This window comes from Engraulis encrasicolus, chromosome 5 (assembly GCF_034702125.1).
Source record: "Engraulis encrasicolus isolate BLACKSEA-1 chromosome 5, IST_EnEncr_1.0, whole genome shotgun sequence".
Lineage (NCBI taxonomy): Eukaryota > Metazoa > Chordata > Actinopteri > Clupeiformes > Engraulidae > Engraulis > Engraulis encrasicolus.
The window spans coordinates 38,408,862-38,420,024 of NC_085861.1; positions in this window are offsets into that span (position 1 = coordinate 38,408,862).

The window sequence follows — 11,163 nt, forward strand, 5'->3', positions numbered from 1 at the left end:
TTCGTGAGGACGTCAAATGTACTTGGCCTACATCCTCCGACATCTGCATCCCATCATGTATCCTGTTCTCATTGCTCTGCTGCACATTTGGCCACTATGTAAGTAAATGTACCTGAACTAAGATGAAATATCCGTTGATTCATGCTTTAATGGTCAAAATGTGATGTTCAATTTGCTGTGTATGTGTCATCTGATCTGTATCTGATATGATCATTGTTCTTTTTCTCAGGCGCCAGCCCTCAGTTGTTTTCAGAGCCGGGTAAAAGTGTCTCCATAATGTGCAGGTGCCCTGACAACCTAATAGACTACTGCAAGCTTAGAATAATATGGGTGAGATTCACCCTTGACGCATCACTGGACATCATTAGTCCCGACAAAGAGACTGGAAACATGGCAGGGTTTTCACAAAGACACGTGAATGACTCCGTAGTTGCATTGACTAAATCTGTGGTAGACAAAGGAGACTCTGGACGCTACTACTGTGCATACCAGGAGACTGGTTATTTCAAATTCATTGGCGAAGGCACATTATTGCATGTCATAGGTGAGTTCCTGATATTCCCTTCTACAGTTCTACAGGGGTCACTTGAGGGGGGGCAGAATTGGATCATCATTGCATTGTATGTATTGGGTTTGGGGCCCTTTCAGATGTCTTTGTCCCGGGCCCAGCCAAGCCTGTCAGCGGCCTTGCATGAGCATTAAGATAATATAATCAGATTTAAAAACTTAAAGGCACAGTTATTTTTTCAGTACTTTTAATTTTTTACATTTTTAAAATGTAGGCCTACTATGCTGCCCATCTGCAAATTACATTTTTTTCATGAATATTTACTATAGTATCACTATCTATATTTACTACCACTTTTCATGAATAAATAGGTGGATCGTCTTGACGTACATCCGCTATTTGAAATGACCAGTTGTAGACACCAAAGACATCTTTATGCTGCAGCACATATTCTGGTCAGACCAGACCGATTCTTTCAAAAAAGATCAAGTTGGGTAATGTGATGTGACGTGATTTGATGTGCTTTGAATGGGTCGCACATATTTTGGAAATAAACCACTAAAATTACAAATAAAGAATCATACAATGTGAATAAAATCCCTGTTTGTTTGTTTGTTGGTTATTATACATTTTGCAGAGGACGATGCGTGGAGCAACAGGAGTCAGGTTGTTCTGCTGACAGAGCGGACTTCTGTAGTGGAGGAGCAGCCAATGACCCACCGTGTGGCTGATAGCGCGTCTCTGAATCTCACAGAGCTGGAGCTGCGCTGCCTGGTAACAGGCCTGAACTCTGCAGCCATCCGCATTTCCTGGATATCATCTCAGGGAGCAGAGGCCACTGGACACACATCTACCTGGGAGCACACAGATGGGTAAGTAGGATATACAGCCGCGGGAAAAAAACGAGAGACGTCTTCGAAATGTTCAGTTTGCAGATTTTACTATGGATAGGTAGGCCTATGTGTTTGAGTTAAAAACAAAACATTTTTATTTACTTCTATAAACTACCAACTATATTTCCTCCGAGTTTCGAATGAAAATATTGTCATTTAAGCATTTATTTGTAGAAAATTACAAATGGTCAAAATAAGACATAAGATGCAAAAAAAGACATAAGATGTCAAAAAAAGCCATAGAAAACAAGATGAATGATATTAACTTCAAAACAACATAATATTAATGTATCAACTAAGGAGGAGCAAATTTTGAATCAATATTTGGTGGAATACGCCTTATTTTTAGTCACAGCTTTCATGCGTTTTGGTATGCTTTCAACTTATATCAAATGAATATCATGGGAATATTATAGTCCCATGTTGTGGTGAGCTTTGCTTGTGTTCTGCAATATGAATTAATACTGGGAGATGCCCATACAACACTACTGAATTATGTTTGTTATTACATGACATTACATTACTGTTGTCCAACGTGACATAGGAGTTATTTAGCTTGAGGGAATTAAGTCTGTTGAAAGTCCCTGGAGATACACTATATTACCAAAAGTATTTTGTAAGCCTTGACTCACATATGAACTTAACTATTTCTTAATATTTCTAAATAAAGTTAAATATTAATAAATATTTCTTTATAAGCAAATTATCATTCATAGTGTGATTTAAGAATGATGTCAAGGCATCGGTAGAGGATTTTGAATAAACAAGTAGCCCTCCGGTAGCCCTTGGTAGCCCTCAGACTCAGAGAGGTTGAGGAGGATCCCTGATTACAGGCATCACTGGTCCTCCAAACAATCTAATCTAACCAAACTGGGGATGTTTGAGATGGTGAGTCCGTGCGTGCGTGTGTGTTTCCCCCCTCAAACAGATTCAGTGTGTTAAGCAAGCTGCGCATCAACATCACCACCAGAAATGAAAACAGCTACATTTCCCAAAATGCATCATCCGGCATTGTGGAGGAATGGTGGTGCGAGGTGCAGGCCGGATCTCGAGTCGTGGCGAGGAGCAGCGCGTTGTCTGCCAGTGTAGTGAGAAAGCAGGCTACCACAGGTACTCTGGACTGGTGTACAGCTATGGTGGTCTCCACTGCGGCTCTCTGTCTGCTTTGCTTGGCTGCCATGGCTGCTCTTGTCAGGAACGGGATCCGGAGTCTCTGCAAACCCGCAGGTGCCTGCATCCATTTCTGAATGTATCTCACTACATAGGCATTACATTACATTAAATTGCATCACTTTACATTATATTGGGGCAGCCGTGGCCTAGCGGTTAGGGAGGTGGTCTTTCAGTCTGGGGGTCGTCAGTTCGAATCCCACATAACCTCTCCCAGTCCCTACACTTCCATCCATGGCTGAGGTGCCCTTGAGCAAGGCACATAACCCCCACATTGCTCCAGGGACTCTAATAACTGTTAGTTTGGATAAAGGTGTCAGTTAAATGTAATGTAATGTCATTTTGCAATGGGTCATTTCTCTTCTGTAAATAGGCTGCAGATATGTTGATAGGCTTGCACATATGTTGATAGACTATACGGGTAATCTGGCAGGCAGAGCATTTCCCGTGGGGTTGATTCTGCATAGGTTGATGCAGAGCTTTGAACCATTATTTTTTTCCAAACGTTCCGTTCCGAACAGAAACGGAATTATAACGTTTCCGGTTATGAGTTCCACCAATAAATTGAAGTTCCCGAACCGGTTAGAACAAAAAAAAATATTGTTCCCGGAACGGTTAATTTAGTTCCCGTCAGCTGATTACTCCCCATAGGCCTAACTGATGTTAATTAACCAAGAAAGACGGAAGTGCAAATGAGTCAGCTTACTTCAAGTTCCAAACTGTTTATTCAAGCTGATGAAAAGAATATCCTCCAGAATTTTGTCATTCAGGGACGACCTAAGCGGAGAATAAACCTCAATGATGAAAATCCGCGCTCCATGCTGACTTGGGTCACAGGGAGCGCTATGATGGACATTGTGAGTTTGTGCATATTTGAAGCGCCATGGATGCCCAATAACGTTGAACATTCTCGGTGCGCTTTACACATGCTTCTCTGCAATATCTTACAATGATGCAATGGAAACTCTGCCCTTTTGTATGACAGTGGTCTCTCTTGTTTAAGATGTGTAGTGGAGACTTTGTAATCCACAGCTCTCTCTCCATTAAGTCAGAGAATGTCTGATGTCACACAGGATGTGAACCTCAGCCGTCATGTTAACGTGCGCAGGAAAACAATTACTTTTTTTTTTTTGAGGAACGGTATTAACCGGTATTAACCGGTTACCATTATTTTTAAGTAAGTGTTTCCGTTCCAGAACATAACAAATAATAACGTTTCCGGTTTCGTTTCTGTTCCCTGTAAAATATTAAAAGTTCCTGGTTTTCGTTTTCGTTCCTTGAACCGGTTCAAAGCCCTGGGTTGATGTCTGCGGGGGTTGATGCTGCTGTTTTTTTTTCATTGTCTCAGAGACTGGCCCACAATTTAGAGGGGGCTACACAAAAATGCCTGGCCTGTTTTTGGTCCCAGCCGAGCCCTCTACATTGATAAGGAGGTACATTGATTAAGAGAAAGATGTGACTGCTACCAAAACATTGCTTCAAAAGTAATGAAATAAAAAGACCAGGCTTTTCCCCGCCCTCCTCATATCTGTGCCCTTATAACATTGACAGACTTGACTCAGTTATTCTAGCCGGTGAATGTGTACATTGCCAAAAAAAAAGTGTGAGGTGCGTGCGCATCCTAAAAAATGATTGTTGCGGGTGCAGGATATAAAAGAACGCACAAGTATAAAAGAAGAAATACACCACAGAAACTCCCTTGCTGTGAAATGGCAGTGTGTGGATAGCCTATTTCTTCATTTTTCCGAATGTATACAATACATTGTGTCATGTTTGCTCTAGCACTGGCTGGTGTAAAGTTTATGTCAACTCTCCTGCCTTCTAGGTTCTTCATCAGTTACCAGCAGCATGGCCACTACGGCACAGGTAAGTATCACTGTCAATAGTGTGTGTATTTGTTTGTTGTGCATTGTGTGTGTGTGTGTGTGTGTGTGTGTGTGTGTGTGTGTGTGTGTGTGTGTGTGTGTGTGTGTGTGTGTGTGTGTGTGTGTGTGTGTGTGTGTGTGTGTGTGTGTGTGTTTACGGTATGCATGACAGCATGTAGGTGTCATACAGGACAAAGCGTTTGCATGTGTGCTCCTGTGTGCTGATGTTTGACTTGCCACAATTTCCACTGTTTACAATGACATGATGATTACAGGCTGGACTGGGCCCAAAAAAAGGCATTTTTGCATGAAGCTCCACTAAATTGTGCAGAACACTCTAAGAATGTACAAAACTCCCAATAGCATCTGCACTGACCCTCCAGATCGGCCCACCAGGAAATGCCCTGATCACCAGTCCAGGCCTGGGCATGTCCTGGGCGGTCCAGTTTTTAGTGGCCCACAGCACATTCAGAAAATATAGGCCTAATGGAATTACATTACATTACATTACCTTACACTTAGTCGACACGACTTGCGGTTATTATCTTTCAGGATGTTGATTACAGTCCCTGCAGTAATGTGGGCTTATAGGTGCCTTGCTCAAAGGCACTTCAGTCATGGATGGAGGAGTAGGGAGAGGTCAGGTGGAATTTGAGCCGACAGCCCCTACTGTAGATTGAAAGACCAACTTCCTAATCACTAGACTCATAGTGACTTGTAAATGAAGGGTTCATTGTGTATCCACTGTTTTTTACTTTTTTACATTTTATTATTGGAAATGTCTGTTCAGAGGTCCTATCACCAATGTGTGAATTCTTGCCATTCAAATATTTTTTGGAACATATTTTTTTAAACCTATATAAAATGCATTTTGTAATGCAATGCAATGGAACGTCAATTTCCCAACATTCTACAAAATAGATATACAACTAGGTATACATAATAGGTAATACATAATAGGTATACATAATAGATATACAATAGGCAACTATCATTGCACCCTGTATTTTACCGTTATCCAAACCTGTTTGTCAGTCTCACATTTGTCAGGCCCAACTCTTTGCTTTCTGTCATTGGCCCCTCACTTGAAAAAGTTGGGACAGTCCTGTGTTATTACACATGCATTGTCTCCATTCCTCCAAACAGGGGGATGGCCCGCAGGCTCTGACCTACCTGCAGGTGGACTTCACACAGCTACGCCGGCCAGAGAGACCACGGGAATACACAGCTGTGACTTACAGCTCTGTCAGAAGTAAGTCCGCTTGATGTAGGACTTCACCACTCAATATTAAGGGGAAAAGATTTTTAACATTTTTATTACAGCAGAACACAGAAACGTGTCTTTTTAGTAAAATAAAAATAAAAAGCCGATGCATGTTCTAACCATTTCCACATATTTTTCGGCTATACATTATATTGGTCAGCACCTTAAAGAAGAAGAAAAATCTGTTATGGTGAAGTCTGTTCCAGCCTTTTTGAAACTCACTGAACCATACTGAATTAGGTGGTTTAGTTGGGTGATTTGCATAGGAGCCCTTTGCCATCAGTTTGTGTGTGGCATGTGTGTGCATGTGGGGGGGTGTGGATGGGAGGGGGTGTTTCTTCTCACTTCTCACGTGTTGTGGTCGGATTTCAAGCTAGAAGATGAAGACTGGGTCTTTAGATTGTGAACATTTTTTAAGACCTTGTGAGAAGGGGAGAACTGTCCTTCTCACAGGGTGTTTAAGTGAATGTAAAACATCAGCTTTTGTTTTGGGTGCATGCGTTTCATGATGATGTCTAGATTTCAGCCAGTGACACATGCAATTCTATGTTCTGCAACTGAAATAGCTGTGTTGGTGAACAGAGTTGTGCAACAAGAATGTGGTCTGCCACTGACATGTTTGACACTTCTGTGTGCAGGCCAAATGGTCTCAACTGCCAGACGAGCTACAGCCCCTCATGTACAGGTGGGTTTGTGTGTGTGTGTGTGTGTGTGTGTGTGTGTGTGTGTGTGTGTGTGTGTGTGTGTGTGTGTGTGTGTGTGTGTGTGTGTGTGTGTGTGTGTGTGTGTGTGTGTGTGTGTGTGTGTGCGCACGCGCATTTCAAATGTGCACCTTAACATTTCTATTTTAATATTGACAATTGCAGATGCATGATGCATGTGATAAATATCCTTGTAAATGATACCCAAGTATCCTTGTAAGTGACACCCCAATATGTTTGTGGTTTGTAAATGCTAAAGAAAAGAAAGCTCCCGCACACTGTTCACATTTCCATGGATTGTAAATGCCCCGGCTTATACCAATACTCATTTGCAGGCCTCAGCTTCCCCCTATATGTCCTATGCCCAGCTGGATTTGAGGGCAGCGGCACCAAGGTGTCAGACCGGGAGGCGACAGAGTGAGCAGCCAACTGGTGGGAGAGAGGACGGTGGGATATATGGCAAAGTGAAATGTTCTGGAAGGAGTGGTTTAACTCATTGAGACATAGCCTTGGAAATCCCATGCTGCTTTGCACAATCTTTCCGATCTTATAGACAGCATGGATTCCTGTGCCAAAGTGCTAGCCTGTGGTAGGGAGGCAATCAGAGAGCAGGGAGGGTTGGAAATATGCTGCCGCATATTACTCTGCAAATGGAATCTTGCAGTTTGTTTGAATACAACCGACGCAATTGGCTATGGGCTATGTGTACACCAAATGACACATTCATTGAAATGTCAAAAAGTGTGGTAAGGCAGCCTTTCTCTGCTATGCTGCAAAGCTTTGGAACCATCTTCCAGACAATGTAGAAAAATACCCCTGCTGTTGAGATTTAAAACCCGACTCAGACAAAGCTATTTTCTGATGCTTTCTCTTGGTAATTTGTCATTTTTATTTGTCTTTATTAATGTTGTCTCTTCATTTCTTGCTCCCCCCTCTTCCCATTTCATGATTTATTATTATGTTTTAAATTTCACTTCTTGTAGGCCTATATTTTGTGTTCATTTTTATTTTCTATGTTGTAAAGCACACTGAGCTACAAAACACAAATAAAATATTGAAATAAAATCGCTATACATGCAAAATTGCCTCGCCTTCCACTTCTTTCTGTCTGTGTAGCCAGTGTTTATGCAACACAGTTTGTTTGTTTAGTTTTGGAGACTTTTCTGAATGTGTCCTTGGATATTGGAGATGCAATAATTATAACAACTGTATAGCTGTATAGCTGTATAGCGCAATTTCATAGAGAGCATGTAGCTCAATATGCTTAACAGTTAGATTAACAACAACAATAATGAAATGAAGTAGAAGACAAGGAAAATAAAAAAAAGGTAAAGCTTGATGAATGACAATGATAACTTTGTTCGCAACCAGACTAATTAAAAACTTATCTAACCAAGACAGCTGTCACAACATACATAAGCCTCAACATTTTATGCAATCATTTCCATATTCAGCAAATGCAGGAGGTCACAGTCTTGTTGGTTGATGATGAGCTTCCAAAATGCCAGACTCAAGTTATGTATGATGTTTTTTTATTTTAGACATCCATTTTGAATGGCTATATTTTGTGTTTCTAGACATTTGTAACGCTTATACAAACTATGGTATTATGGAAGGCCTACTTATTTTGCAAAATTAAAGTGATCATTGTCTTTGGAGCTGAAATCTTTCTGCCTCTCTAGGTCAGGGGTATCAAACTCAAATTGACTGAGGGCCAAAATCAAAATCTGTAACGAAGTGGCGGGCCGAACTCATCATCCCATCATATTTATTAGTTAAAATGTATCTGCACATCCTGTGACAGCAAATTTCATGTTCATTGTGTTTCCATCTCAAACCGTGTTACCCGGAGTTACCAGTTGCTGGTTCGACTCCCAACCTGCCAGGTTGGTATTAAACAGCCCCCCCCCCCCCCCCCCCCATCCTCAACCATGACTGAGATACCATGAGCGTGGTACTGTACCGTCCTGCCACACTGATCCCTTGGGGCGCCATTTGGCCCACTTGAAAGGGTAAGGCATGAATGCAAATTTGTCTTTTGCAATGTGTGTGTGTGCTGTGGAGTGCTACGTATGTCCCAAAGACAATGGGTGTTTACCCGGTGGGCTTTCACTTCACTTCTAACAGTTAACCACATTCATAATGTAAATTTTCATACGCACTTTTCATGTAATTTGTTCAAGAATAGCTGCTATCTTAGCCCAACCGTGGCACTAACGGTAGGGCAGTCGTCTGTAATGTGGGTTCGATTCCAGGCCTGGGTCCTTTGCCGGCCCTTCCCTGTCTCTCCCCACTAATTTCCTGATGCTCTTCACTGTCTCTGTCATAATAAAGCCATAAAAAGTATTAAATATTAAGCCCCCAAAATATAAAAAACAATAGTTGCTCTCCTCTCCTGGCACCAGCCATCTCTGCAAGCATAACATAGATAGCCACGTAGTCAATAAGCTGTAGGAAAACTGCATTGTAAAGTGACTAACACAAATGTAATATGTAGTATTTGTGTTTAATGGCATTCAAGGCTTAAACAGAATATTAAACCAACCGCAAAACAACATTGAAAGACCAACAAAACACATAACACTTTGGCAACGAAATTGCATATTGATTACCACTCATGTAATATTTGGTAAAGTGACCAGTGAGCATTGAGCCTTGAGGTGCTGTGGAAATAGTGAATATTAAAATACAGGGTTTTTTTTAAAGAGCACAAAATGAGTTCAGCTTTAAAATGGCTCATTTCAAAGCATGGACATTTTTTTTCTGTTGTTTCCTGTACACACAGGCATGCACGCTCACACACACATACGCACACACACACACACACACACACACACACACACACACACACACACACACACACACACACACACACACACACACACACACACACACACACACACACACACACACACGTAGGCCAGTTGTTCTGGAGCAAACTGCACAGACATGTGTCGTAACAGCTACCTATTCGGTGTGTGCGTCGGATACATACCGTAAATTGGGCACATGGCCTCTTTCATTCTCTTCTCACTTGTCCCCCACAAAAATGCGTACTTAAATGGCTACCAGCACCACCTGAGTGTGAGTTGTGAAGTGTTGGGTGTCTGATTGTGTTTTTAAGCTTAAATGTACTGATCACTTAAAGGTAGCATATGCAATCTTATTTCAAAATGTATACTTCCCATTCCCATTCACAAATGAGATCTTTCAGCAATATTTACTAAGTAATAAACATATAGTTTCTGGTCTGACCAAAGAACAGAAAGTTTCGAAGCCAAACACGTCTCTGACTGGATGACATGTGATGAAGAAGATCCACCTATTCATGTATGAAAAGTGTACATTTCCAATACGCAGAAATTGATGGTGGTGGTAAACGCTCATAAAAACAGGTAACATGAATGGACAGCAGAAATCCTGCAAATAAACAAAACTACTAAACAAATACTGTACATACTCTACCTCTAAGGGACATGATTTCTCTGCCTTTATTCAATACCTGCATTGTATTAGTGAGCCTGTAGCCCTAACCTTTAGTCACGGCTCTATAAGTCTGCCATGAACTGCTTATATATCACAGTCTCACTTTTACTTTACCGCCATTGCTACCTCCCTGAGGCACATGTGTTTGGTTACGCTCCTACGTTTATGTGCATCATTGTCAAAAAATTTAAAGTATGAGGCTATTAACTAGGCTATATTAAAATAAAATAAACCGTGTTTGTTTCTTTTATTTCACAATGTGACTGAAAACGTTAGCCGCCTTCTACAGTAAACCCTGATGCACTGCAGGGCTGTCACATATTGTGCATGGCTGTCACACATACTGTATTGGAGGATAGGACCGTTCAACAAGGTGCATCGTATTAACGCAGCCATCCTCAAAGCCATCGACAAACCCTGACAACCTTGGTGGCTATGATGCTGTGATGATTAGCTCACAGTCACAGATGCAGTGTTAATTCAACACTTAGAGACCTTCAAATGAGCCTTCTGTAGAGTTTCAGGTGTAGTTGAGGGTGAAGATTGCACATCCCATGAAAAGGTGCTACTGCAAAAGGCAGACTGTCAGTTTGGAATGAGGAGTCTGCACACTTAAATTCATTTTTTCTTAGATCTTTTTTCATGGCAGGATTACGTTTCAACCATTGTCTTCATGATGAAGACAATATTCGAAAAGTAACCTTGCCATGGGAAAGAAAAAAGCATTTTAAGTGTGCACACAATCCTCACTCCAACCCTGGTTCTGGTGTAGCAATCGGAGCACATGTTTGCTACCCTGGAGACCTGGGTTCGAAGTCCTAACTCTTCCCTATGTAACAGGAGCCAATTGTTTACAAAGATGCTTGCTTATGTGCATACATAGCAAGTGTACAACCTCCAAGGTCATCCTCCAAGGAAATATGTCAGTGTGCTGTGCTTTCATTGGCAAGACAAGTGGCCTTGGGTGTTTTGAAGGTGTGCAGGCATGCTGTATGATTCACATTTGGTCTCCCTAGGTTGAAGCAGATAGGCCGATGATTCCCATTCAAACGGCAGAGATAAGGTTATGCTCTTCCAGATTTTCTTCATGCAGTTATAGTCCATTAAGTTCCGTAAAACCACTGAGTTGCTTTAACCCTTTGCACAGAGCCTCTGTCTGTAATAACCATATCGTCACCAAAATGGTAAATGGTAACACGTCTTAATTGGTTACTCAAGACTGTCTGCATTGTCATAGTTGAGTGTTTTCTGCAAAGAGTGACTGCTATCTTTTTTG